Here is a 26,132-nt window from a genome sequence, read left to right on the forward strand (position 1 = left end):
TTTCAGCTGATTCAACTTAAGTTTAAAAGCAATTCTCCAGTAAAGAAGCCCCGTCTATCTCAGGTGTGATTTATTCTGGAAACACTTTCCTCTTACAATTAGTGCATGTTGCAGCATGCAAGCTGAGTTGCTGGAAGAACTTCTGGGCTCTACCTATGTAAGAGCCTCAAGGTTTGATCAATACTGACAGATGAATTTGAACTAAGCATAGACCTCCAACCTCTGAACCACAGTTGGTTTGCTGTGTGGAGTAAGTGAACAATATTTCAAACTAGCAAACCCACTTCAAAATTTTAGGTATTTTACTTACTTAATAAGAGCATTTGTGTTACAATATGTAAACTATTTCAAAATTTAGAGAAGTAATTTAGAATGTCGCTTTGTGTGAGTTATCTGCACAGGTACTCTGTGTGAAAATTATGAATAGAGAATAGCTGCTTTCAGATAGTTCCCCATCTAAAGACCATTTAAATTTACTTTTACAATCCCTGTTTTAGACTCTCCATGGATGCAATACCACTAAAATGTACTTGGGATAGGAGAAAAGCAGGACGAGTTAATGTTACCAGTAGCAGCTCCACTGAGTGCATGTGTAAAACAAATATTGATAGGACAAAAATTACTGTGTATTTTAATCATGATCATATTTCCTGTTGTCAGTTGCACAAAAACAGTGCATCTAACATCCAAATGAGTTGAGATGTGTTTTGCTGATTACTGCAGCAGATGGTACATCTCAATTAGGGAAAAATATTTTCTGTTGGCTTATTATACTTTTAAATTAAATTCAGTTTGAGTAGAAGATCAAACATAGCAAAACAAAGAATTACTTTTACTGGTTCTTTTATCATCAGCCTGGGTATTGCACAAAATAGTAATATACTACATTAAGTAGTAACCATGAATGGCAAACAAAGCTGCTTATTCTGTTTAAATTTTTCCCGCTGTAATATCAATACAATTTCATGATGAAATACATTAAGAACTGGAACTTGGCAGCGGATATTAATTTTTGTTTAATTTGCATGGAAGTTACCTGGGATGTGAAGGGATGATGAGAAATACATCGATTGTGCAGGAGAAGAAACAGGTTGCACAGGAGATGATGGTATCCACCACTACCTTAAACTGTTTGTACAAGGGATCATCTGATTGTGAGCATTACAAGAAGTGATTTGTATTGCTTCTAATTTGGAGAGAAATACCTTGTTGATATAGTAAAACTACCTAGCTCTCTTATGAGATATGCTAGCTATGCTATCATGAAAAGAACAGTAATCAAATACAAAAATATTAACTTTTACAGGCTGGGTAAGAAACTGGAATACAAGAAATTCACTTGACTAAGCCTTCTCAGTCATAACTTGTGGATATTATGTTAACTGCTACAGTTAACACTGGTCAATGACTTCTGAAGCCTTAGCGTGGTAAGAAAAGGAATCAAACCCTCTGATTTCACAGCTTCTGTTGAGTAAGTAGAAACACAGTGTTTGTGCTACTAGGGCTGTGACCTTTCCTTGGAGAAACATATACTTTCATGATGTTTCTTTCATTTGGAATTTATCAGTAAAACAGTACTGGTAGTGCTTGCATTTTGCAGTATGGAAGACTATTCAGTTGTACTCTGAAAAAAAAAATTAAGGAGTTTGAGGGTTTCTAAAGGAAATGGGTCACATTTATTCCTGCTGCAACCTCTTTGTCAACGGATAATGAATTACATCAAAAATGAGTTTTGCCTTATACTAAGGATGAAGCTGACCTTCTTTGAGATAACCACAAATGGGCAAAAGCGGTTTTCTTAGTCATTTTCCATTTGAATGCTAAGTGTTTAGTATGATACTTCATTTATCATTTTAAATATTTAATTGTAAGACAGATCTTGATGTTATAAACTTCCTGCTGCTAGAAGGCCAGTGTGTTTCTGCCAGGTGCATTTGGAGCAGGTAGTTCTACCTTTTGCAAAACTGCCTTCAGTGACATCTCTTACATCTCTTTCTCAGCTTTTTTTATTTTTATTTTTTTATTGTGGTATTTTCAACTATCAACTACATACTACTACACAAAATAATTACAGACTTTTTTTTTAATCTGAGCCAGGTGTTGGCAGTGTAGCAATCTGATAATGGCTCCAGGGAAACAACAACTTGTTCTCTGCATACTCTTCCTGGCTTCGAAATATAGTAGTGTGAAGACTTCATATATTTGCAACTTACGTTAACTGTGGAGTTGTACAAAAAATAATTAAATAGCAGAATATGGTTGAACTGAGACTGTGGAATATTTTATCTGGTCAGTTGAAATTGCTTTAAAGTATGTTTTGGCAGCAAAATATCATACTGAATTTTGTTTAGTAAAATATTTAAAATCTATCTGCGAGTGTTTGGCCGTTAGGAGAGCACACACAGGGGACACTGTCTGTTCCTTGGAAGTGGACTTTACAAATTCAGAAGGTTTGCCTTGAACGTGGATATTTTGATAATGGCTAAAAGCTTTATTTCAGTAAAGACAAAATACTAACTGCTGTTTTTCTGGTAGCCTTTGAGTATCATTTGGTAGGCAAGATGCACAAGGTTTACACTATACAACTGGCTATTCTAGCTCTCATAGCTAGAAGCTGTTTTTTACACTTCAGGTAGGTGAGTCAATGCTTAGACAAGCAGTAGAAACTAATTGACTTCTGTGCTAGAACTGAGTGTTCTAGGTCATGTTCAAAGTGTTTTGGTAAATCTAAATAACTCGTTTGTTGCTTGGAGGAAGAGAATAGAGTTGTTCATATATAGATTGGCAACCTTTTATTAGTCTTTATCAGAAGATTTTAGTAATTTGGGCAACGCTTTTCCTTGTTTGACATTAAAGGCAATAAATACTGACTACAATGAGAGTAAATTCATAAAAATAAGGTTTAAAAAAGATTTAGAAAATAAGAAATAATTAAAAGCTAAAATGTACAGATATTTTTCTTCTGTATGAATGATTAAAATGGCAAGCACACTTTGACCATCATTTTTTTCTGAATCAAAGTCAATAAAGGCCAGGATATCAGCCAATGCTTTCCTTTCAACCATTTCCTTTGACAATCTAGGACAACACCAGTGGATTTCTTTCATCTCCTTCCTACCCACTAGCATTTCCCCACCCCCCAAATGAAAAACTATTTTGGCATGGTATAATAGCTGAAAATGTTTCATTTTAAGGTTTATTTTTAATTTTAGCTAGTGCAACATCACTCCCACTTGTTTTACCTAAAAGTTTCCTTCTGTTTAAAGTACACTCTTTCATTTTGCTAGATTGGTCCTGGTTTAAACAAGCCTAGCTAAGGCAGAAAACCTAATGTGTGTCCTTTACAGTGTCCTGTACTTCGCCCTTGATTTGTGGTGTTGCTTACACCGTCAATTATTAGTAGACACTGCTGCTGCTCTGCTCTTTGATCCTTTCAGCCCTTCACTCTGCCATGCCTAGTGAATAATGATGATGGGGAAGGAAGGTCTGCTTTGTTCAAGGATTGCAGGCCACTTCACTTACATTAGTTCTGCAGCAATGTTCTCTGATATTTATGAATGTAAAACCTGATTCAAAAGTAGCATAATGTCAAATGAATACAAATACAGAAAGTACAATGAGCTTTGGAGTGGGCCCTTGTTTCTGTTGTTTTCTCAAAAATGAAAAATAATGGTCAGTAGCTTTTAGGTGTGTGCAATGACACTTCTAATGGTGCAGGACTAGAAGAAAAGAATGGTCCGTGCCTTTCAGCATTTCTCAGCAGCCTACAGAGTTCTTTCAATGATCCATGAAGATGGATATCGGTCAATAAGCTCTGTCAGAAGGAAGAGAACAGGGAACTAGTTCTTAATTACCATCCGGTTTAGGGTTGTACATGGTTAAAATAAAGCTTCTGGCCCCTGTTTTGCTCTTCAGACACTTGTTTGAGGTAATTCTTGTTGAGGGTGTTTCTAATTAAAACAAAAAAAGTCACCGATAGACTAATTGCCAGCAACAGTGACATGTTTCTTTGTGCTCAGAGGGAGAAGTTCGGCCCATTTCTGTTCTGCTGTTTCCTGAGTGCTTGCTGGCTGCCTCACCTCTGAGTCTGCAGCTAGGAGGGCTGGGGAACCGAGCCCTCCCATGTATAGGGCAGCAAATGGGGCTGTGAAGGTCTGCTAAACACAACCACAATATCCTATGGATATCTTTCATGATAAGTGATGACTTATTGGTTGTACATAGTCTGGTAGGTCAACAATCCTATCCATTAAAATATCATAATGCTACCTCTTTTCCTAATGTTTGTTAAAGATTAAGCTTAAAAATTTAAATGTATTTTTTGTATTATTGTATTTTTTCCTCTGCACACTTGGTTGTAACTACAGAAGAGTATATTTAGACTGTCTTTGTGGCATTTTTACCTACTCCTAAAACTAGTTCAGTTTAAATTCACCCAAGCCTAATTATCAAAATTGGCTCTAGCTACTGCTGTAACAGTTTGGCCTTTGTAATTACACAAGCTCTTTGAAACTGAGATTAGTAAATGTAAAAGAGTGATGTTTAAATGTGTTTGTTTGTGTGCATAGAGAGAGCATAAGGTGCAGAAGGTAAGGGAGTTGAAAACTGTTCAGATGCTTGCATATGCTTTATCTTTCTTCTCTACTACATAAATGTTTCCAACTAACCAGAATGTTAACATTAGCTAAATGTAAATTAAAAGTATGTCTGTGTCCCAGTGAAATAGTTGGATTAGTAAGGAAGGAAAAACAAGTGTGAAGAACTAAGGAAAGCATACGTTTAGGGAATGACATAACAGAAAGAGACCTTAAGCTTCCATTTAATCCTCTTCATCACAAACTTGTATATAAATTTCTCTTGTAATCTTGGCTCAGCTAAATACTTCCTAATCTCTTCTGTTGTCATTGTTTCACATTTCCTCTGAAAGTGCTTCATTGTCTTGGCTTAATACAAACAATGTGCTTTTTTTTTTTTTTAATCATTGTGGGAACTGTCTAAAATTGCAGAGCCTTCTGACTCTGTTAGGTACAGTCAACTCAGTTTTCATGGCAGGTAAATGAAAACATTAGATTTCTCATCAGCACTCCTATTTAAAAGCTTTTTGTTGTTGCTGGTGGTGGTAATTGCATTGATATGTGTACTTTCTTTCCTTTCATAGTTCTATATACAATATGAAATTGATATTTAATACTATACCTCTAATAGGAAACAAGGTAAGGATTTGGGGGAAAAAAGAAGTCATACAAAGGGTCATGCTGAAAAACATTGATGGTTAAGTATCCTGTTTGTGTCATTAGAGGGAAAAAAAAAGAAAAGAAAAGACAAGCCCACAGCCAGAGTGCAATGCACCTGGCCTGTTGAGCAAAGATCCCCTCTCCTTCCAGCTGGTTCAGACTTATTCCAAATTTTTGTCTGTTGGTCTTGTGTGTGCCTGTTACTGAGCAACAATAAATGCACACAGTTTTTGTTGTTGTTTTTTTTTTTTTTCCCCATAATACTTTGTCTCGACTCTCACTGGATATATGAGAAGAGAAAAATGCAAAAGCAGGGTATCTATAATAGAGGAACAGCTTTATATATTTTTTCAATCTTTAGCTTAAGAAAAAATTTAAAATTCATCGATTTCCATAATTTACAATTTCTAGGAAATTCTATAATATAAATAACATTAAAATCAGAAAAACTTGGTTGGCTTTGTAAATATTTTTGTATCTGTATTCGGTTAGTATGTTTAATATTTCCTTTGTGCATTACATTTGTCACTTAAAAAAAAAAAAACAAACAACAATATGGCTTTGGCAGAAGTTAATTTTTCTTTAAAAAAAAACACATCCTAAATAGACTTATGTAGGTGACTGATCTAAAGATGTTAGCCAAGCTGGTAAAGAAAAAGTGCTTTGCAAATTAAAAATTAAATACAGGTTTGTTTGCTGCTTCAAAATGTCACATCTCAGCTTGTGCCCTATTGTAGGTGTGCAAAGTTTGTCAGGAATTTGGTAATTAAATATCATGATAGAATGTGATTTGAATGAGTATTGAGAATGAACACAGTATTTTTGTATGTTCTAAAAATGCCCACAAGGATCATCCTATTAAACTCCACTTACAGTGGGAGATGAGTTCTGAAAGACTGCTGGATTTTTTGTCTCCTGCCAAGACTTATTTGTGTACTTAACTAATACATTACCAGTTTTGACTGATTATAGTTACACTCATGCAGTACATGACATCTGTATGTACTCTAAACAGTTACACTGGTAGCACTAGGAAAGCTCAGATTGACTGAAGACTGAAATGTTACCAGACAACTTATTTTGTTTGTCACCCAGTGGAAATGCTGTTGCAATCTGAATTATTGGCATGAACTAGAAAGTTTTGTGTCTCTTAGGTTTACAGTAGAAACTAGAGAATCCAGAACCCTGAAAAAGCACCCATGAAAAAAAAATATATATTTTCAGTAAAACATCATTTTTTTGCTTTAGGAACAAATTTTGGGGAAATGGATTCCATGGGCAACCTGCTCTCCCCCTCCATCCCTTCTTCACTCTCACACTCTTATAGGATTTTCAGTATTAGAAAATGTAGTGCAACTTCAGGGACTGAAAAGTAAAAAACCGAAAACCAAACCAAACAAACAAAAACGAAGACAGAGAAATCCTCAGGACTGATTTATTGGATCTATATGTCGAAAGCCCATCCAGTTGACAGTTAAGAACATAATTGTTATTAAATATTTGTGAAGGATAAACAGCAAAAGCAAAAAGAATTTATCTTCTTGCAAATGGACAAAATGTTGTTACCTAGAACAACATGCTGTCATTGAGAAAGGAGAAATTTAGGCTGAATATCAAGAGAAGTTTCCTGACAGGAAGTTTTATTAGACTGTGGAACTGAACCTCAAGAGAAGAGATAGGAGCCCAGCTGAGACATTGAGAACAGACTGAGAAAAATGTCAGGAAAATGTACTCTAGGGAACCATGTTCAGCTATTGCTGGATTGGATGTTAACCTTGTATGTCATTTGCATTTCCACCTTTCATAATTCTAGGGTTCATTAGCCAGCAACTCCTTTTCTCTGCCTTCTGGTACCTCCAGGACAACTTTCAGGCTCTTTGTGAATACGTGATTACTGCAAAGCATGTGCAGCCTTTGTTCTGTGGCAGAATAGTGGCCTGCAAGCCTTCCTGATGAGACCACATGCTCACTTTGGCTGTTTTTGTTGTTTTTCCTTTTAAGTGGCTCTGAAAAAAGTGTGATTACTTTTAGTCTCATGAACTCTGTTTTTTTTTTTTTTTTTCCTATTCTCAAAATAAGGATATTCAACCCTAATTAGAATAATCCTAAACAGTATTGAGTTGGGGCTTTAAGAAGAAAAATGTGTTCTTAGTGCTCTCAAACATTTTAAGACTTAAGCTGTTTAGCAGATGACTTGTGTCATGAGAATGTGTTACAAAAGAAGAACACTTGTAATCTCTGTCTAAAAATTGTGAAAAGGGGACACTAATTTTTAGAAAAGTTGCATTTTAAAATGAAGCTTTTATGAGTCCCTTGCTCAAAGACTGGTTGCCAGTAGAATTCTTGTGCTCAAAATCTGTTAGACTTTGAGACTTTTGTTCACTCATTTTATAACTCCTCTTAATTTTTAGCCTTGTATGAGGTGTCAGGGCTGTCAGCTGTGAGGAGGAGGATTAGAAAGCAAGTCAGAAAGAACATTTTCCCCAGTGAGTCTCATGCGTTGTCAGTGGCCTTTCAGTAGAGCTCCCTGCTGTCCAGCTGCTGTGTGACATCATGGTGTGCACTTGAAATCCCCGCAGACTTTGGCTGGGTAATTTACTGGGAATTTTTTTAATCCAGCCCAGTATAAGCTTTGCACTTTTAACCATTTTGTTACTATAAAGACTGGCAAGCATTTGTTTAGAAATATTAATAAATGTTTATTTAATACGTGCAAAAATGTGATAAACAGGCTGTTTTATATAACATTTTTACAAGCTACTCTCAGTGTACGTTTTTATGTGTTCCAATGTTTACTAGTCGGTAGTAAACTATTGCTGTTTCGAGGAAATAGAGTTCCTTGGAAGGTGTTTTTTTTTCCTCCTCTGGAGAGGGTGCATATGTCTGATGCGATTAAATGCCTTCTACCTACAAAGAGACCAGAACAAGGGTTATTCACCTCTAACCTCCATCACATCTATTTGATAAAGTGCTCTGTTCATAGGTTGCCTTGAGAATTGACTGAGGACTGAGGCTAACTTTGTGGCTTTTCCTCTGTGGCTGTGGAGGGTGGTTGGTTTGTTACAACTAAATATTTCTATGTTGATCTGTTTCTGAGACAGCCAACAAACTGGAGTCTTATGACATAATTATCATTATGATATAATAAGTCATATGAGTCTTATGTTGATGTTGTAGAAAATCACAGCTTAAAAACAAGCTAAAAAATTCTTACATCTGCCCCTAATCAATATGAAGATTAAAGTGTCAGATTAAATCCTTTGGGTAGTTTGTTGTTGCTGAAATTGAAGATAAATATATAAGAATACCTTTTCCTTTCAGGTTTTCTAACAACTCTTTACAGCCACCCATTTAGGAGGAACAAATCACATACTAGAAATGAAATGTTATTACTTTCAGACAAAATACAGTGAACATGTTAACAATCTGGTTAATAGAGCCTCTCAGAAATGCTCTCTGAATGCTCTGTGGGCTGAATTATTGGTAGAGGTTCCTACATTTTAGTTCCTTGCTTAAAAAATTACTAGATTTTTTTTTTGTTTTTAAATCAAATTAATAATCCTAATAGTAGTGCAGTGATAAATAAAAAATATGTATCTTACATGCCTGCTAATACAGATATTGAGATGGCAAAAAGAATGTGTTGCCCAAATAAAAGCTGAATAACATATATATATATATATTTTTTTTTTCACTCACTGTAGAATTGCACCACTAAAATAAATGTACATGTTGAATTAATCTGCCTGAATGGTTTGCAGATGAAGGACAGTTTCTAAGGTTGCTTTAGATTTTCATTGTAATTGTGAGGCTGCAAACTGCTTCAATGCCATTGTAAGGACTCTGCCCTTGTGCTGGAGTTACAAGGGAGGTGGGGAAAGCTGTCCTTGCAGGTAGTCAGCGTCCAAAGGGGAAGGATGCAAAGGCCCCTGTGGTAAATACAAGAACCCAGTGTTGGATGTGGCTATTGAGTTAAAAAAAAAAAAAAAAAAAAAAAAAAAGAAAAAGTGGATGGTGACTACGTATTTCATCAAAATGCTTCACAGGACTCAAAAAAAAAAAAAAAAAGTTCTGATACTGAAGGCTTGTGCCTTCCATCTTCTCGTTATTCTGAGCAACTGTCCCTGGTGTAACTCAGCTTCAAGTTCCCATAGATATTTGTTCAAATAAAAGTTTAGGTTGCTGTCTGGATTGCTGGTAAATTTGAGTGAGGGTAGAAAGCTCTCAGGTCCCCATGTCAGGTTGCCTAACAAGTTAGAAATGAATTTTGTGACTGATGAAAGGTAAACTTTCCAATTTAAACCCAAACCAAGATATGGCCACATTTCATGTCTTAATTTCATTAAGAAATTAATTAGACTTTGACCAAAAATGGAGCTCTCAACTTGGCTGTGAACTGTATTTTAACCATGACATCCCTCTGGAAACACAGGAGTATGACTCTTCCCTGATGCCCTCTTCCTGTATTTTTTATAATTCCCATTTTATGAGAAAGATAAGACAATCTAGACCTTTGGCCCCATCCCTTAAAATGCACTTGAGACATTCATTAATGGTTTAGAAATTATTTGTGTCATGTCTTACTGGTTAAATATCACATTTATTTATGGTTTCATGCCTCTTTCTAGGGCTTTAGACATTTACATTTTCAAGCAAGGGAATACTGAGTATAAGATTATTTGAACAAACCAGCTTTAAAGAAAAAATATCCAGACCTTTCTAGTCGTATTCTCTCTCTTCTCTTACAACTCTTTTAACGTTATTTTTTCATAAAGTGGATTAATTTTTTTGAAAGTATTTTAATCATCTTGAGTATGAACATATATAGAGGAGGATCCATGAGTATTGTCAATTTCTATTTTTTTCTCTGTCTATGGAAAAAGAAATGCATAAACAGTAAACTGAGACAGGAGCATGATGGTTAAGTGATAAACAGTATTGCAGTGACTGATCCTGCTCGCCTTGAGTTCTCAATTAGAAGATGAGACGTTAACCACCAACTGCCCTTTGCACATCATTGATAAGGGACCAGGCAAATGTTTTTAAAACTAACTTTACACCCTAATGCAGGTGCTTGTGTGCACTGTTCATGTTCATTAATAGCTATAGCATTCGTTTCAGTAGAGGATACTGAAAGAATACCTCTGTTTTGAAGGGAAAGGGATTGATTTGTATGTTTCTATTCCATTTGGAAAAACAGTCTGAATTAGATTCTCCAAAATGCATGCTGTGGTATCACTATATGCAGACAGAGAGCTGCCCTATTTCTTTTTTATTACTATTGTTTACAACTTTTTAAGAACTTAAGAAATTTGTTTCTTTTATTACTTTTACCAAACATGTTGCTTGGGAGTACAGTTCTAAGTTATACAGTGGGTTATGTCAGCATTTCAGATATTCACCAGGTTTTTTTCAGGGACATTTTCAAACTTGGTTTTTAAGGAAAATGTTTCCTGTCCTTCCAACATGAGCTCTACCCAAGAGGTGAGGTAGTTCCCAAGCATTTTTTTTTTTGTATTTGTTTGTGGTTTTCCCTCTCTGTCTTTCTTTTGAGAAACCAAAATAACTTCTTCTAAAACCTGTGATTAGGACAACAGTTTTCCTTCCCTAATGGTATAAAAATAGGAAGTATGGGGTTGCAAGGTGGAGTAATAGTAACAAATATTCAAGTTTAATTTAAAATACAATTTGAAATACATTTTTTTTTTCAGTTTGCATCGTTAATACCTCATCCAGCATTAGCTGCTTCCTTTTTTGGCTTCACCATTTTGTTCATAATCTTTTATGTTTACTTAAGTCTTTCCCTCTTTGCATGTATATTACTTTTCACAGTAAATGTCAAAAATGTTAGTAATTAATCATTATTAGCTGTTTCTGCAACAGCTGGTTTGATTTAACTTACTAGCTACTAATGATTTGACCAATTGATTTAAAGTTTCAATTGCATAAGTATTTTTAATTACTTTTAATTAATTTAAAAGTGTTTTAATTAAGTTTTAAATTATTTTGCTGGTTAGTTCTTGAGAGGACATTTTTTCCCCAAAATATCTTTTAATTTTCAGTAGCAGTTGTTTAAAAATATATGCCTTTGGTTGTGTAGATGAGTGTGATGGCATTGAAAGTGATTTTAAATTGAGTCAGTGTTACTGATTGTGCTGCTGCAGTAGGAAGAACAGGTGATTTTATATTGTCTTCATAGCATTTTTGAAACCAAGCACAGGATTCATTTTGAAATCTGTTATTGACACTCACGTATCTGTGAAGATTTAGTCTAAGGGGTGGTTAGGATTTCCACCTGAATTGAAGTAGCCCTGTATTCCTCTGCTTCGTTTCCCAGGGACAACCCTTAGTTTCTTGTGAGCAGCCCAGGCCCCTTCCGAGGGACTCAGCAGTTAAATCTATGGAGCTTTCTCCTAAAGCAGCTTGATTGTCTAGTTACTTCACTGCCGACTGTTTTTTGACTGGCCTGCAAGTTATTGAGAATTGCTGTTTCCATTCCATCTGTAACGTACATATTGGCTAAGGCTTTTAAAAACAGTATTAAGCTTTCAGTTTAAACTGTAGGCATCTGAAGCCTCAGAAGATGAAGTTCAAGTCTGTGTAGTATGCTTTTTTCCATATTTATGCTGTATTCTCCCTGTTTTCTTTTTGTGTCCTTTCACTCTAATTTAATGTAAAAATGCTTGTTTTTTTTTTTGTTTTTTTTTTTTTTTTAGTTTACTGACATTAGGAAGAAATGCCGGCAATTTACATTACAATGCACCTTACATTTGTAAAAATGCAATTGCAAAATTTAGCTTGTATTTGTGGCACTGTGGGCACAATTCTAAAGTTTTTAAAGATGGCACAGCAAGGGCCTTATTAATGCTGTTTATATTATTTCCCAGACTTCTGAGCAAGGCCTACTCCTACCCCTTGTGCGAGTTTGCATCTGCTGTCTTATTTTTGTTTGGGGTGAGGGGGGTGTTGGAAGAAATGTTTTTAATCATGCATTTTAATCATGCTCAGTGTAGCATAGAATAATACTGTGCTTGAAATCACATTCCTACAAATGTGTATAATTGCCTTCCAAAAGAAACCTTAGTGACCCTCTCTCTACATCTGAGACTATCCAAACAGAAATACAGTAATGAAAACCCTGGGCCAAAACTGGACCGATGCTGAATGACTACCACACAGTCAGTTGGCAGCTCTGATGAATAAAAATTAGCCAAGTACCACAATGTTTGATCCAGTAATATCAACCAAAACAATCAATTATTCTTATTGTAATAATCTCTTTCAGAAAGCATGAAGGTACTAAAATGCCTTTTGGCATATTGGTCTACATATTGATTGGTCCTTCTATGTCCATTTTCTTCTGCTTACCACTGTCTGGATGGCTGCTCCTTTCCTTAAAATTCGTCCAGTTTATTACATGGCTGGCTCTGTGCCTGGACTCTCATGTGTTGTTGTAACTCAGATAGGTTTTAAGTTCTCTTAAAACTTAACAGGTAGCAAAATCTGGCCATGTTTCTTAATTTCTTTCCTTGAAAATTAGATATTTTATTTGGTTTTACCTGTCACCCATCCTCATTTCAATTATCCTTTCTGTGCTGTTTCCTTCCTCCAATTTATATCCTCAGACTCTTTTTGTTAATATTACAAATTCTTGAGAATTTTAGTTCTGCTCCTGTTGAACAACCATAATCAGTTTTATTGCAGTAAAAATTTAATTGTGGAATATGCAATAGTGGCATTTTTCAAAGGTATCATTTGTTAAGAATAGAATTTTAAATTTTGTGATATCATGCCTCATCTCAATACAAATAGCAAGAATCCATTATTATTTTGAATCAACTGCAAAAGTCTGATGCACTAAAAAAAAGTCCATAGGAAAAGAACCGTAAAGTTAGTTTGTATTATATATTAGTTTGCTAAGCCGTTATGACTTTGCATCAAGATGCAGATAGACTCATCTCTCCTCTGATTTTAATAGAAGAAACGTCTGTTCTTGTCTGTTAGTTTATGTTCACTATAATTTCAGACAATATCGGAAGAAATTTCCATTATGAAGTAATGTTATATTTTTTTCTTTTAAACCTTATATGTAATTAATTTATGCATATTAATGTATATGCTTGGCTATTTTTCAGTAGTACTTGCAAAAATTATTTCTTTCTTATTACTTTCTATCCAGACAGCACCATATTCTCAGAAAAACTCGAGTTCATTTTCTGCCAAACAGTATGTTTTCTGTAATTTTTTTTTTGCAGAAGTCTTGAATAATTCCCACGTCCATATTGGTCCATTGGCACTTCCAAGTTGAGCTCATTAAATCTCAGAAGTCTTCTCAAAAAGTCAAGTGGTAACAGGGTGTTGATTAAATTTGTTAACTGTAGAAGAAAATTGAGTCAGCTCTGGGTCATGCAATACACAAATGAGCTTATAGAAATCATTTTCTTCCCTTTTCACTCCATAGGAAAAGATATTGTCTCTGTTTGCTGCCTCATGGCAGATGTGGTTACCAAACATTCAGATTTTCAGACAGGCACCTCAAGCAGTTAAGAGGTGAATGTCTCAAATAAAAAAATATGTATATACTAAAATATATATACACTGTATATATATGCACTAGAGTTTTTTTTATTATTTTGCATGACTAAATTTGTGTGGGCTTTTTTTTGTCTTTTTTTCTTTCTTATTTTGGTCAATGTTTTCCCTGGCTTGTAAGTGAAAGAGGGGAAAGAAGCAGTACACACCATGGGAGACAGATATCACCTTCTTGTATTAGCATATATTTACTCATTTTTAGTACTGGATTATTTATTTATTACTGCTTCTTCATATTCTGTTCTATCTAGTCCCAGTAATGAGTACCTCCACACACGTTTTCTGGTAATCTTTGGTAATACCAGCTATTTTGCTACCAATAGCACCATGACATGATTTTTTGTAGCATGGGAAATCGGGATAAACTGTTGAATCAATTTATGTTGCAAAGTGTTGAGAGACATGTAACTATCACAGACAAATTCCAAAATAATAGTTTGCCTACATATGAGGGCTAATGCAGTCATTCTGACCAAGTATGCACAAATAGGAATGGATTTAATACTTGAGCATTCCCATATTTTTCCATATCATGTTTAATGGGTAATGAAGGCTTTTCTTTTTATTTATGTGAATTAAGTTCTTTAAAGATCGTAAAAGAGGGGAGTTTGCCACTTACAGAAATAATTTGTCACAGCACAACTTCTTCAGTGTTCACAAGGAGGTTCAAGACTTGAGCTTTGCACACCTCGCGAAAGTAAGCAATAAGAAAGCCTGACACATCCAGTGAATGGACTTCGAAATTAAGGAGAGCTGCATTACAGATGTGTCCTTCTCTGAAGCAGAGACCACCAGTTCTGATGCTTGTTGTTCCTTTGAAAGTACAGATCTCTTTTTAAAAATATGCAGCCCTTCAAAGTTTAGGGCACAGACTGGAAGTTCCAGGGACTTGGCTTCCATCCCTGTCCCTGCTGTGATCTTAAAATATGACTTTGAGAAAATGTTCAGTAATAGTTATTTCAGTTGCAACATCCAAGAGGACCGGTTGGTCAACAGACCATTTGTGGCCTTTATATGTGTTGATTTCATTCTGCATACATGTAGGTCTCATCTGAAAGGCATGAGACTTTTACTGAATTGATAGATGTGCTGGAAAAAATAAAGAAAAAAAAAAACTGGTGGTAGCCAGGTACAGAATTTTTATATTACCAGCATTGTTCTTGTTAGGAGTACAGTGCACACAGCACAGTGCAAATTACACACTCAACTCTCTATGTGTATCTGTAGAAAATATTACATCTTTTGTTCCTCTTCTGTGCAAAGCACTATCAATCCAAAACTGCCTAACGTGAATAAACATACACTAGAAACTAGGACAAGCCTGCCAAAACTTGTATTTTTCCAAAGCCTGGGCCTCCAAAATGGAGACATGTTTTTAATTAGCCATATGATGACAAGATTAAGAATGCAGGCACTTATTTTCACTTAACATAGTCCCACAGCTGTTATGGCCAAAAGTTTAAAACTTTTTTTTTTTTTTGGGGGGGGGTGGGGGGGGAAGGAGGCAATATGCGTAATAATTAGAACTGAATTCCCCTAGTTATAGCTGAATGGGCATCAGAGTACTTAAGACAGATCATTCATGTCAGTAAATTGCCATAGATCCATTAAGTTAATTGAAATTAGGATAATTTAAACTTGCTGGGAATTGGACTACTATGGTGAAAGACACAAGGCAAGTCAAAAACCGTATTTGTAATTTTATTTCACTGGGTAAAGAATGACACCTTAGGGTCTGTCTTCTGTTTGCCGTAAGACTGGGCAAGGATTCTAATTTCTCTGTGCCTATAAAATGATTTAATTTCATGTCTGTATCCCAGGGATGGATTAATTTTATAATATGGTCTCTTTACGGACTTTGGAGAATTTACCTTGATTCACAACAGTTATATATTATTTGTAGAGAACTTGGGGAGTGCTGGATGAAAGGTGGTATGGAAGTGCAGATAATTTTATATTATTGATATTAATACATTATCAGTTGCTTGCTGTAACATGATCAGTTTTAGATCCTGAATATTCTTCTTCATGATACTATATAGTCAAAGGACAATCCACTTTTTCTTTCACGGGTAACTGTCTTTGAAGCATACTTTCAAATATCTCTTTGCTGACTGTCCTGAAGTTCAGTCTCTACATCTAAGTGCTGTGCATGCACTCTTTTTCTTTCTCTGTGCTGGGAAACTGTTGTAAATGGTTTTCTTTAGCTGGGTCAGGAAGTATTTTTCCATTTGGCTACTCTTTATTCCTGCTTTTCATTTACAGAGTAATTTCGTAGTTAGGCACTAGGCAGCTGCTCTTCTAATGTGTGGACTGGCTTAGCAAATAATTTTATTATGTCTACAGTGCAGCAGGTTGCATTATAAAGTTTCAGACAAGGCTATCTCCTTCCTCTCTCTTTTATAGCTTTTAGCTATGCATGTGCAATTAAATAGGGTAGCTGACTCTGTGGACATCTTGATAGAGGAATAGCCTCTTTGAACAGTAGGAATATCAGTTCAAGATTAGTTTAGACCAATCTAATTGCAGGCTGCTCCTGTTGACCCTCATTGTCTCTGTTTCTCCTTCTTCTCAGCTAATTTTCAGCAGAAACACTTCCCCGAACCCAGTTTGTGGTGTGGCTACTTGTGTGCCAATGATGGCAAAAGGGAAAAGAAGGAAGGAGTGGGAGGGAGGAGGAAATGACTGTGGTAGTCGGGATTCAGGTTGTGCCAAACCAGTCCAGAACGGTGCCCTCAGCTGCGTGTACTCACCACTCTGAACAGTCAATTTTGTTTTCGCTTGTGAAGTTGATTTTCCAGAGCACTCTCATCTTCCCAGTTCTGCTCTGGTAGCACGCTAAACAGCAATGCCAGTGTTTGCTCTACTTTTTTTTACAGGCTTTCAGTCTTGTAAGATTCTGTAAAATTTGGAAGGTGTGCTAGAGTAGAGCCCTCTAGTACAGGTTTCATGTTTACAATTTCAATGTTTACATTGAAGATATAGTAAAGTGTTCAGTCTGAGATATAATAAGCCATTTTTAGCAAGTACTGTAGTGAAAGTATTTTGCAAAATTATTTTTGTTTTTACAAATTGTATAAGCTTAGGACACAGCAGTATGAAGACAGGACCAAGTTAAAATAATATTTCCTGTCAGACTTGAGTTTATGAAGACCAGCTTCAGACTCAGCTTTACTCAGTGTCAGAGCTATTTCAACTTACCATTCAAACTAAACAAATGAAGCTTTAATTGTACTGGACAGATACTAAACTGCAGCATACGGATGTGCCCATCGTATGTAAAGAAGCCAATTCCAATCTCCTTTGTATCAAAGAAAAGCCTTTTAGGCATGTGTTCAGAAAAAGTATATTCCTACTCTTGGAGCCAATAGGAAACACCAGTCAATGGGACTTTGATTTATTTTCAGTTGTATATATTTCTCCTCATGATTCAACTAAAAGGATCCTCACTAAACACCTTTGGGCAGTACTGGGGAGCAAAATCTGAGTCTGGCTGCTCATTTGTATCGCAGCTTTCAGTAGGACTCCTGTATTTGCACATACTTCTAAGCCATCTGTTACTGTAGAATTTGGGGAACATTTATACAGTTGCACTTAGAAGAATGACCAGTTCTGGAATTGTAACTTAGGAAACTAAACTTCCACTTATAAAAGCCAGAAAGTAATCATAATAGCAGTCTGTTTGCAAAGCTAAGGCTCTCCTCACCAAAGTGACAAATTCAAAGCTGATAAGGGAGGAATGAGGTTGGCTATAGTGTAACAAGAACTTATGAGACGCAGTTATTTAGAAAATTATTCCTTTTCTGTTCTGTATAAGAAAAAGCTATAAGTAATTAGTGTATATAAAAATGGGACTTTATATAGTCCTTTGCCTGGATAGCTCACTCACAAAGCTGCTGTACCTGTTCACTGTAGCTTTGTGAATACCATTTGTGCAGTGCTATTAGCAAAACATGCTTAACCCAATTAATTTAATCTATTTCCATCTAGAAAGTAGATGGTGCTGGGGAGAACAACTTTTTATCAAGGCACAATTGATAAATGCATTAATTGTTCTTGCCTAGCAATCTTCTCACCCTGTAATTCTTTCAGAAATTTTGAAACAACTGTTTTTGCCTCCATCTTCAGTTATGTCCTCTGGTTTAATTATATATCACTTTCCGCCAATAGGGACAGAAGTCATTGTCTTATTAGATTTCCCAAGAGTTTGAGCATGTTCTGTTGCTGCATGTATGTTGGAGGAGAGACGTGCTGCAGAACCTATTTAACACTGTTGGTTTTCTGATTGTAGCTTCTGAGAAGCTCGTGCCCAGGCTGAGGTTAGAGCCAGCATTTGGCATAATTCTGCAGTACTGTTGAAAGGGACAGTCCCACTCACTCTGCCTCTCACCGCGAGCTACTTGCTCTGTCCCCCCTGTGTGCTTGAGTAAGTGTCTGTACGACCATGTCCTGAGCTAGAACAAGGATCCAGCCAAAGAACCAAACTTTTTTTACTTATTAAATTTTCAGCTGAGTCAGTTCCTGTGCACGTTACAATAGCATGGTAACAGTAGTTAGTCTCAGCCCAAGGTAGGAATTGCAGAAATAACTGCAAACAGAGGATGAGACCACACTATATGTGCTAGCTTCTAGTGATGTTGGATTAAGATGATTTTATAATTAAGTTCCAATGATTACTTTTACGCTTTTCTTAGAAATCAACCATGTAGGTGAGTACTGTAAGATGTCACTTTGATCGTATCTCACAAAAGCCTTTTGCTTCCATCTTGTTAATGTGCATTTAATTAAACTAACAATGATGCAGATGATTGCTGTGAAAGTTCCTAATGAAACTGGATATATGATCTGTTTCACTGGAGTCATATGTTTCCCCATTTTCTTCTCATGTACCGATGAAATTAATTGCTTCTGTTGCCTAAATCCACAGACTCAGAAGGGTCTATTGCTCTGTTTTATTCCATTGAAGCTTTTTATTCATTTGTTCAGAGGTTATAGCTGAAATTACTGAATTTTTCCTTTAGGAGTTCCAATGCTCTGTTGTGAGTCCCTGAAAGAAAGCAGGGATGGGTTGCCTCTTTTGGAACATATTGCTTGGTTTTTAATACATTTTTTCCTCAGTGTGTTCCCTATGATTCCACACGGCAATGCTCCAGCACTGGGCTGAAAAGCAATTTCATATTTCCTTCTGTTTCTGTTTCAGTGCTACCTTTGACTCTGACTAATGCTAACCAGGGTAATTATTGGTGACATCCCTCCTATGCTTTCCATTTCCACTAAATCCACAGAATTATATTCTTCAGTCCACAGCAATTATGAGTACAATATTTGAGAAAGCTGGGAGAGAGTATTGAGGATAAAAAAAAAAAGAGATGGTAAACCAAACAAGCACTGTGAAATCAAACTCATAACAGGTTTGAACTTAATCTCTTCAAAACTCCCGTTAAAATAAATGTGGATTCTACTTCTGCACTTTCACAACCACTGCTTTGATCTTTTCTCTTGGAAGTCTGTGTTTGACCTTATCTCAGTCTGTTAAGGTATGAGACACCCTCTGCTGACTTGTCTTTGCACTTCTGCATGTGAGAGCCAAGACCAGCCTGTTTTTTTTGTTTGTTTGTTTTTTCTCCAAACAAATGAAAACAAATTCTATTTTTTTTGATGTGTAGAGAAACACATGAAAGTTCTTGTGTGCATATGCTCTAAAATAACTACACATTATCTAATAGGGTTGCTGGTATTTTAAAGTTTGTATTAACAGACTGGATATAGGATAAAAGGGGTTGTGGGTTTCTGCATGACCAATGAGAAAACAATGTTGTGCGCTTCTGAAACAAAGAGGTAAAAAGTAAGGTTAGCTGAAAGAGTCTCTTGCTATTGGGTTTACTAGACCTGAAAGGTGATGCCCAGCATCTCCTGCAGGTCCCCTTAGGTCCTGCCATTTCTAGCATGTGATGCACAGATCCCAGAGGAATTACCACGTGTCAGTTTCTTGCTTTAAGTTATTATGAACTTAAAGATTTTCTTATCTATTTAACAGAAATAGACATGTTATGAGATATTTCTCAGTGTACCAATTTCTATCGTTGGTGTCTGACCTGTTGGTTTTGCTTTTCGGTCTGTCTTAAAAAAGCTGTCTTTAAAAAGCTGTCTTATAATATTTGATGGTTTTATAAAAATGTTGGAAATGTGAATCTAAGGTATGTACGCTGAAAGAATAGTAGGAAACTATGAAGAAGAAAAGTAATGCAAAGTTATTCCAATATTGCCTATCAAAATAACTATCTGCATAATTCTTCAAATGTATCTTTTGCTGTGGAAAACCAAGAAAATAAGTATGGGAAAAATCTGGGATCAGAGCTCATGTCCTTTGTGTGTGTATCAAATAGGTAAGTGTGTGGTTTTGTTTTATTTCTCATGTAAAACTTAACACTGTTGTCTTATTGTCTGTTTCTTTTACCTTCCTTTTTGATGTGTTACACAGGATATAGATGCAATCATTTTATTTTTACTTATCCCTTATTTAAGCAGCCTTGTCCAGAATTTAGCTACCTATCTTCCTGATCCAGGAGTGCAAATATGTCCCAGGGAAAAAAAAAAATAAAAAAATATCCCTAGATTTTTGTCTGTTAAATTAAGTGCTTTTCTTCAGGATTATTAAGTATTCTCTGTCCATGTCTTAAGAATTCTCTGTCCATATCTTAAAAACCTTACAAGAAAAATAAATTAAGAAGAGTAATCCTAATTGCTAAAATTTGTATCCTAAACATAAAATATATCCTAAAATATATGCTAGGGTGATTTGTGGAAAGACCTGCAGCTAGCTGAAGCTTTCCAACTAAATTTGGGTGGTGGCCCAAAATAAAAATAAAAAGTATATAAAAAAATCTATTTTATGGTGTATTTTATCTTTCATTTTTGCCACTTAAATGACAAAATTAAATGGCATCTAGTATAAATGGCATTATTTTGCATAACGTTCAAATTGACATGAAAGGTTACTTCAGAAAATTATTATTGTTTTGTATATCTATCCATTTCCATTTTAAAATGTAGAATAATAAATACTTTCAAGCTTCATAGATTTGCCTGCAAAATACAGGTTCTGTTTCCTGAATGCTACTTTTTTTTTTTTCAATTTTATTCCCCACCCAATTCCTGCAAGCAATATCTGCTGCTGTAGTGCTTGCCAGCTTGGGTTGCCTTCAGAACTGTGCTGCAAGAGGATCAAGTTATTCAGAAACATTTGTAAATAGTAATGTGTGGTCTCCATGTGCTTAAACTGTGATGCATTGTGATCATCTTCTTAAAGAGCTACTTTTTTTTCAGTTTCTTAATGACATCTGTCGTCATTGTGATTCAAAGAAGATTTGATGATTCTTGTAGTGAGGCCAAATGCTGTAATCAAAGCCGTCGATAAACCTGCCTTTGATAAACTTCATGATACAGGATACAAAAAAGACTGATTCTTTAAATCCACTAACCCCCCCCCCCTCCCCCAAGCCTGTACACTTGCACACATAGACATACAGATGCACATGCACGCATGTTTTAGCTCTATCATTGAAAATGTGCCTCCAGTCACGGTTGATAAAGGCATTACATGAAAGCAGTGAACACAAATGAGCTGCTGAACAAGGCTCCTCTAGAGTCAGAGGGTGCCTATTCATAATTTTCCAGAAGGCTTGGATTTGGATGCCTGCAGAAAGAAGAAGATTGCACAATGTTTAATCATCTTCTGAAGGATGTTTTGCAAATGTTAAATCTAGGAACTCAAATGTTGCTGTTCCACTGGTAACGTAAGGAATTAAGTGTTAGTGAGCTGCAAAAAAATATATGATCTCCAACAGCTCATATGTAGCTCATGGGACTCTGAGATAGCATCAGAGTGTAGCAGAAATAAATTAAAATCCTTTATTTAATAGATTGGGACAGACAAAGGACCTCATTACAGTCCTAGGTTAGACCTACACCTCAGTTCCACTTTTAGGACCTTGCAAGTTAGAATAGCGTTGTCAGTTCTGTCAAAAATGAGAGTAGCAGAGAGTTCCTGAAAACTATTGTGGTTTTTACACAGAAAGTTAAAATGGTATACGGACATTCAGAGCATACAAAATTCTACTTTTCATTTTTACTCTATGAAGAAATAGGTTTTGCAGAGAAATAAAAAATTAATGTTGCAGCACCTTACTTAGTTGCCTCTGATTTTCTTGAGGGGAGAAAAAATAATCAAACAGTTTTATGTTGATTACCAACCAATTAACCTTTGCTTTTTTTCTGAACCACATCTATTCAATGTCTGCATTTGATTTTGTTTTCTGATTTTGTTTTATTTTTTTTTCCAGGCTGGAAGGATTATCCTGTTGCATTGTAAACAACCACTAAACCTTCTAAAGAGATTTCTCATCTGCACTGTTTTGCTGGTGAGTTGCTTGAAGCCTGATGCTATAAAGATAATAGAATTAGCAGACCTAGCAGGCCTCATTATTTTTAATTACTATTACTGCTGCTCACACACTACATGTAATTTGGTAATGCTGGAGTGGGGTGTGGGGAGGGAACCAATTCTGTATTTCAGAATGGTCCATCATAGAAGTGTTTGTTGTCAAATCCTTCTGTGAATTATGTGTTTCTTTCAGATTTATCTTTTTAATAATATTCTGATCAAATCTCAGAAACTCAACATAACAATAGGAAAAAGGGAATGTAGACCATAAATAGGTCAAAATCAAAGTACCTTCAGCTCACAGTTTGGTTCATTTATCAAAGCAAAATCAATTGTTATTATTAGCCTATTATCATCATCCTTCCAGTGAGCTGGCTTCATTTTAATCAATATTTCCAATTAGTCTACATCAAATACAGTTTTAAACTGTAGCAACTCGGCTCAGTGTAGGCTAAATATATATATGTGTTTCTGTGTCTCTTCCTTTCATTCTATCTTTGTTAATAAGATATTTCTTTACAAATAAGTAATAAGCAGCCAAGTGAAAAACATATTTGTAATAGTTATGCATCAGAGTCAATAATGGATTACCTACTGTGTTAAAATGCTGTTTGTCTTTTATTTGTATGAACTATATGCTTTAAATAGTACATCATGTAATAAATTACTTACCATTAAATAACTTCAAATAATCATCACTGAAGTTTCAGGTCACAGCAAAGAGAAACTGAGGATCAGTGCTCTGTGGCAATGGTTTTTACTGGCTATTTTTGACTTGTAAAATAGATGTTTGTGGAAATGGCTGCAAGTCATTCTTTTCCCATTCTTTTTCATCCCAGAAGTATCTTTGCTCTTCCATGGTTTGTCTGATAGCTTCCTAGATTTATATATATTATATATTCTTTCTGATTTTCCTCTATTAAATTAGTATTGCTGCTTTATACATGCAGTGCTAAAAGCAAAGCAGAATTAATCCATACTGGTTCTGTCTCACTATCATGTCTTGCACTGGCCCAAGCAGGGATTTCATGTTTTTAAGAGAACAATGAAAAAGCACCTGTTTACATTATTATTATTATTATTTTTTAATTTTGGCTGCCTATTAGAAGGCTACACAGATGGTCCTCTTTTTCCTTCCCCTTAATAAAAATACAGCAACTGCTATGGATAAGAACAATTGTTCTGCTTTCTTTCAGGGATTTAGACGCTAGTTGTTCACGCAATAACAGTTTCCATAAGGCATACTTTCCAGGTGGACAACATAGTTCTAGTTCAAGCATTCATAACTCAGAAGTATTTAGCATCTCAATGTATGTCCTAATTTATGAAAGCAAGAGGAGGCTTACGTAAGCTGCTTTTTCTAAACACACATAAATTGGTGTGTGTTTCTATATATACACATCAGAAGCCTTTCTTTGGAGGTCAATGAAAAGAGCAGATTATTGAGAGAAGTCCAGTTCTGTTGCCAATATATGGAAGTTGTTCTGCCCAGTGAGGTCAGCAAGAGCACAATCTGTACTGCATCTTTGCAAACTATTTTGTCATAGTTTAGTTCATGTGACTCTAGACCTGCATTTTCTATTTAAAAATTATTCTAATCCTTAACCTTTTTACTTATATATCTCATCCAGTCATCCAAACTATTCTCTTAACAATGGATGTGTCAACCCAGAACAACCAGTCTTCCTTGACTCTGGTGTCAACTACACGTGTGCACTTGATTAAACATGCAGTTTCTATGTTTTTCACTCTGACAGGCTGCTTTATCTGTTTTGATTCCTGTACGTCCTCCATTGTATATTCTGAAGTCAGCAACAGTTTTCAGTAATACTTTTAGCATAGGTCTGTTTAAAAGCATAAAGCCAAAGTGACCATTACTCTAATGGGAACTGAAGTGCAAGTTCAAGGCAGGTTCAACTCTTTATTCACAAAGTTTCTGCATTCCCTTTCTTCCCAGGATATTGTGCAGTCTAACATACCTGCAGTCTAACTTAGGTCTTGTGGAAGAAATGGTATTCAAGAATCATGTAATCAAATACTGGATCATGATGCATTTGTACACAGGAGCAAATTGGAGTTAAAATCATAATAAGTCTGGCATTTCCTAACTTTGTAGCACATGATTCACAATGTTTGTATTTTTCTGTGTTTTTGCATGTCTAGTTGTGACTAGCTGCCATTTATATGACATATATATGTATTGCGTGTGTTTATAAAGGCACAACAGTGTAAATTTTGCCTCTTGTTCATCCCTAAATCATACATAGGTATGGAATACTCAACTACTAATGCACATTTTGCAGAGATCTTTTTAGTCTGAAGTCAACTGTTACTTGCGTCAGCTCAGCAAACTGACCTGCTTCACCTCTTTGGTGTTCCTTACTTGGTATATGCACCTCTATTTTTTTCCACATCCTAACAGGTTGAACTCCATTAGATACCAGTGAAACATGCTAGGGAAATGATACTCTTGAATGCTGAAATAGATATATTAGAGTTAGGAATTATTTTATTAATATATCCGTTCAAATAAATGTACATTTTTTCCAGATGCTATACTATTTCTAAGGTGAAAGGTTGAAATAGTTTTGGTTTATTAATTCAGTCACAGGGGTCATGTGAGTCAAAGAACTAAATTATTCCACAAGTGGTGAAACTGATACTGTGGAATATTATGCTTGAGACTTTTGAAGTGTAAAGAAGTGAGATGTCCTTTTGTGAAAAACTTCAGTGGAATTTCCATGTGGAATATCATTAGGCTCTGTTACAAATTCCATCTCAATAACAGCCAATGATCACAGTGAAGTTAATGGAGGAGCTGGAAGGAGAATCAGGAGTCTTTGCACCCAGATATCATAATCTGAGACATAATTATTTGATGAATTCATCTGAGGATATAACAAGCTTCACAAACTTTGAAATCAGGCAGAATGAAAGTAGGCATAGTCAACTGTGCAAATACTTTTTGGATTATATTTGAACGTATCTGATTCTGTGCCTCCTCCTCTACACTCCCCCTCCCCCCCCTTTTAAATTTTTTTTAATGTTTCAAAGGTTTTATCAAGTTCTTAAATAAGAATACTTCTGTATGTAGTATAAAATATTCCTTGCAGCAACAATGCTCTCTGGTGCCCACATCTCCTCAGGTATCATAAGTGTTGCAGGCTTTCTTTAAGGATAGAGGCCAGTGATAAGAATTTTAGCATTGCATGTACTTTAGAACATTTTCTTAATCTGTAGACATGAAATATTGTACTTTATCATGTGACAGTACTTTGTAATTTAGAAAATTATATTTAGTTTGGTGTGAATTAATCTTAACACTCACTGCTCTAAAACCTGAATAATCAAGAGTGTTAAGCTAAACATAGGATATGTAAAAGTTGATCATGACTTTCTCTAAATCATGTAAGCCCTATTTTGCATATTTCCACCATATTCCTTATGCTGTTTTGAGTAGTTTAACTGAGCAGTTGTTGATTTATTGTATACACACCAAACTGATCAAAATCCCCCCAAACATTGGGGTGGGGGAGCAGGCAGGGGAAGGGTGAAGCTCTGTGAGGCTCTGTGATTGAATGTATTCCACAAAATCCAAGGGATAATGGGTACCAGTGTGCTGCAGCTTTGGCCTTTTAATCCTGATTTCAGTATTGTTCCATACACTTGGAACTGGCATTCCTTCTTGCTCATCCCTCTCTTCTTTCACTCTGCTGATGGGATGCTAGATGAATTTTGTGACAGAAGAGAGCTATAAGGTTTCTGATGTGTATAGCAACAAGCATTCTTCTCCGTAGTGATATCCCAGTAGATTAACATGCCACTTGTAGGTCAAAAATGTGTTTTACTGCTGGCTGTGGTTT

At 35.7% G+C, this 26,132-nt stretch overlaps 1 long non-coding RNA gene across 1 annotated transcript; it reads left to right on the forward strand.

Annotated features, from left to right (window-relative positions):
- LOC121073374 lies at positions 1-24,717 on the forward strand. The gene is made up of 4 exons (XR_005821656.1): positions 1-63; positions 1,307-1,427; positions 22,169-22,246; positions 24,227-24,717. It is a non-coding gene; the product is annotated as an uncharacterized LOC121073374 (long non-coding RNA).
- Positions 24,718-26,132: the final 1,415 nt, after the last annotated feature.

This window comes from Cygnus olor, chromosome 7 (assembly GCF_009769625.2).
Source record: "Cygnus olor isolate bCygOlo1 chromosome 7, bCygOlo1.pri.v2, whole genome shotgun sequence".
NCBI lineage: Eukaryota > Metazoa > Chordata > Aves > Anseriformes > Anatidae > Cygnus > Cygnus olor.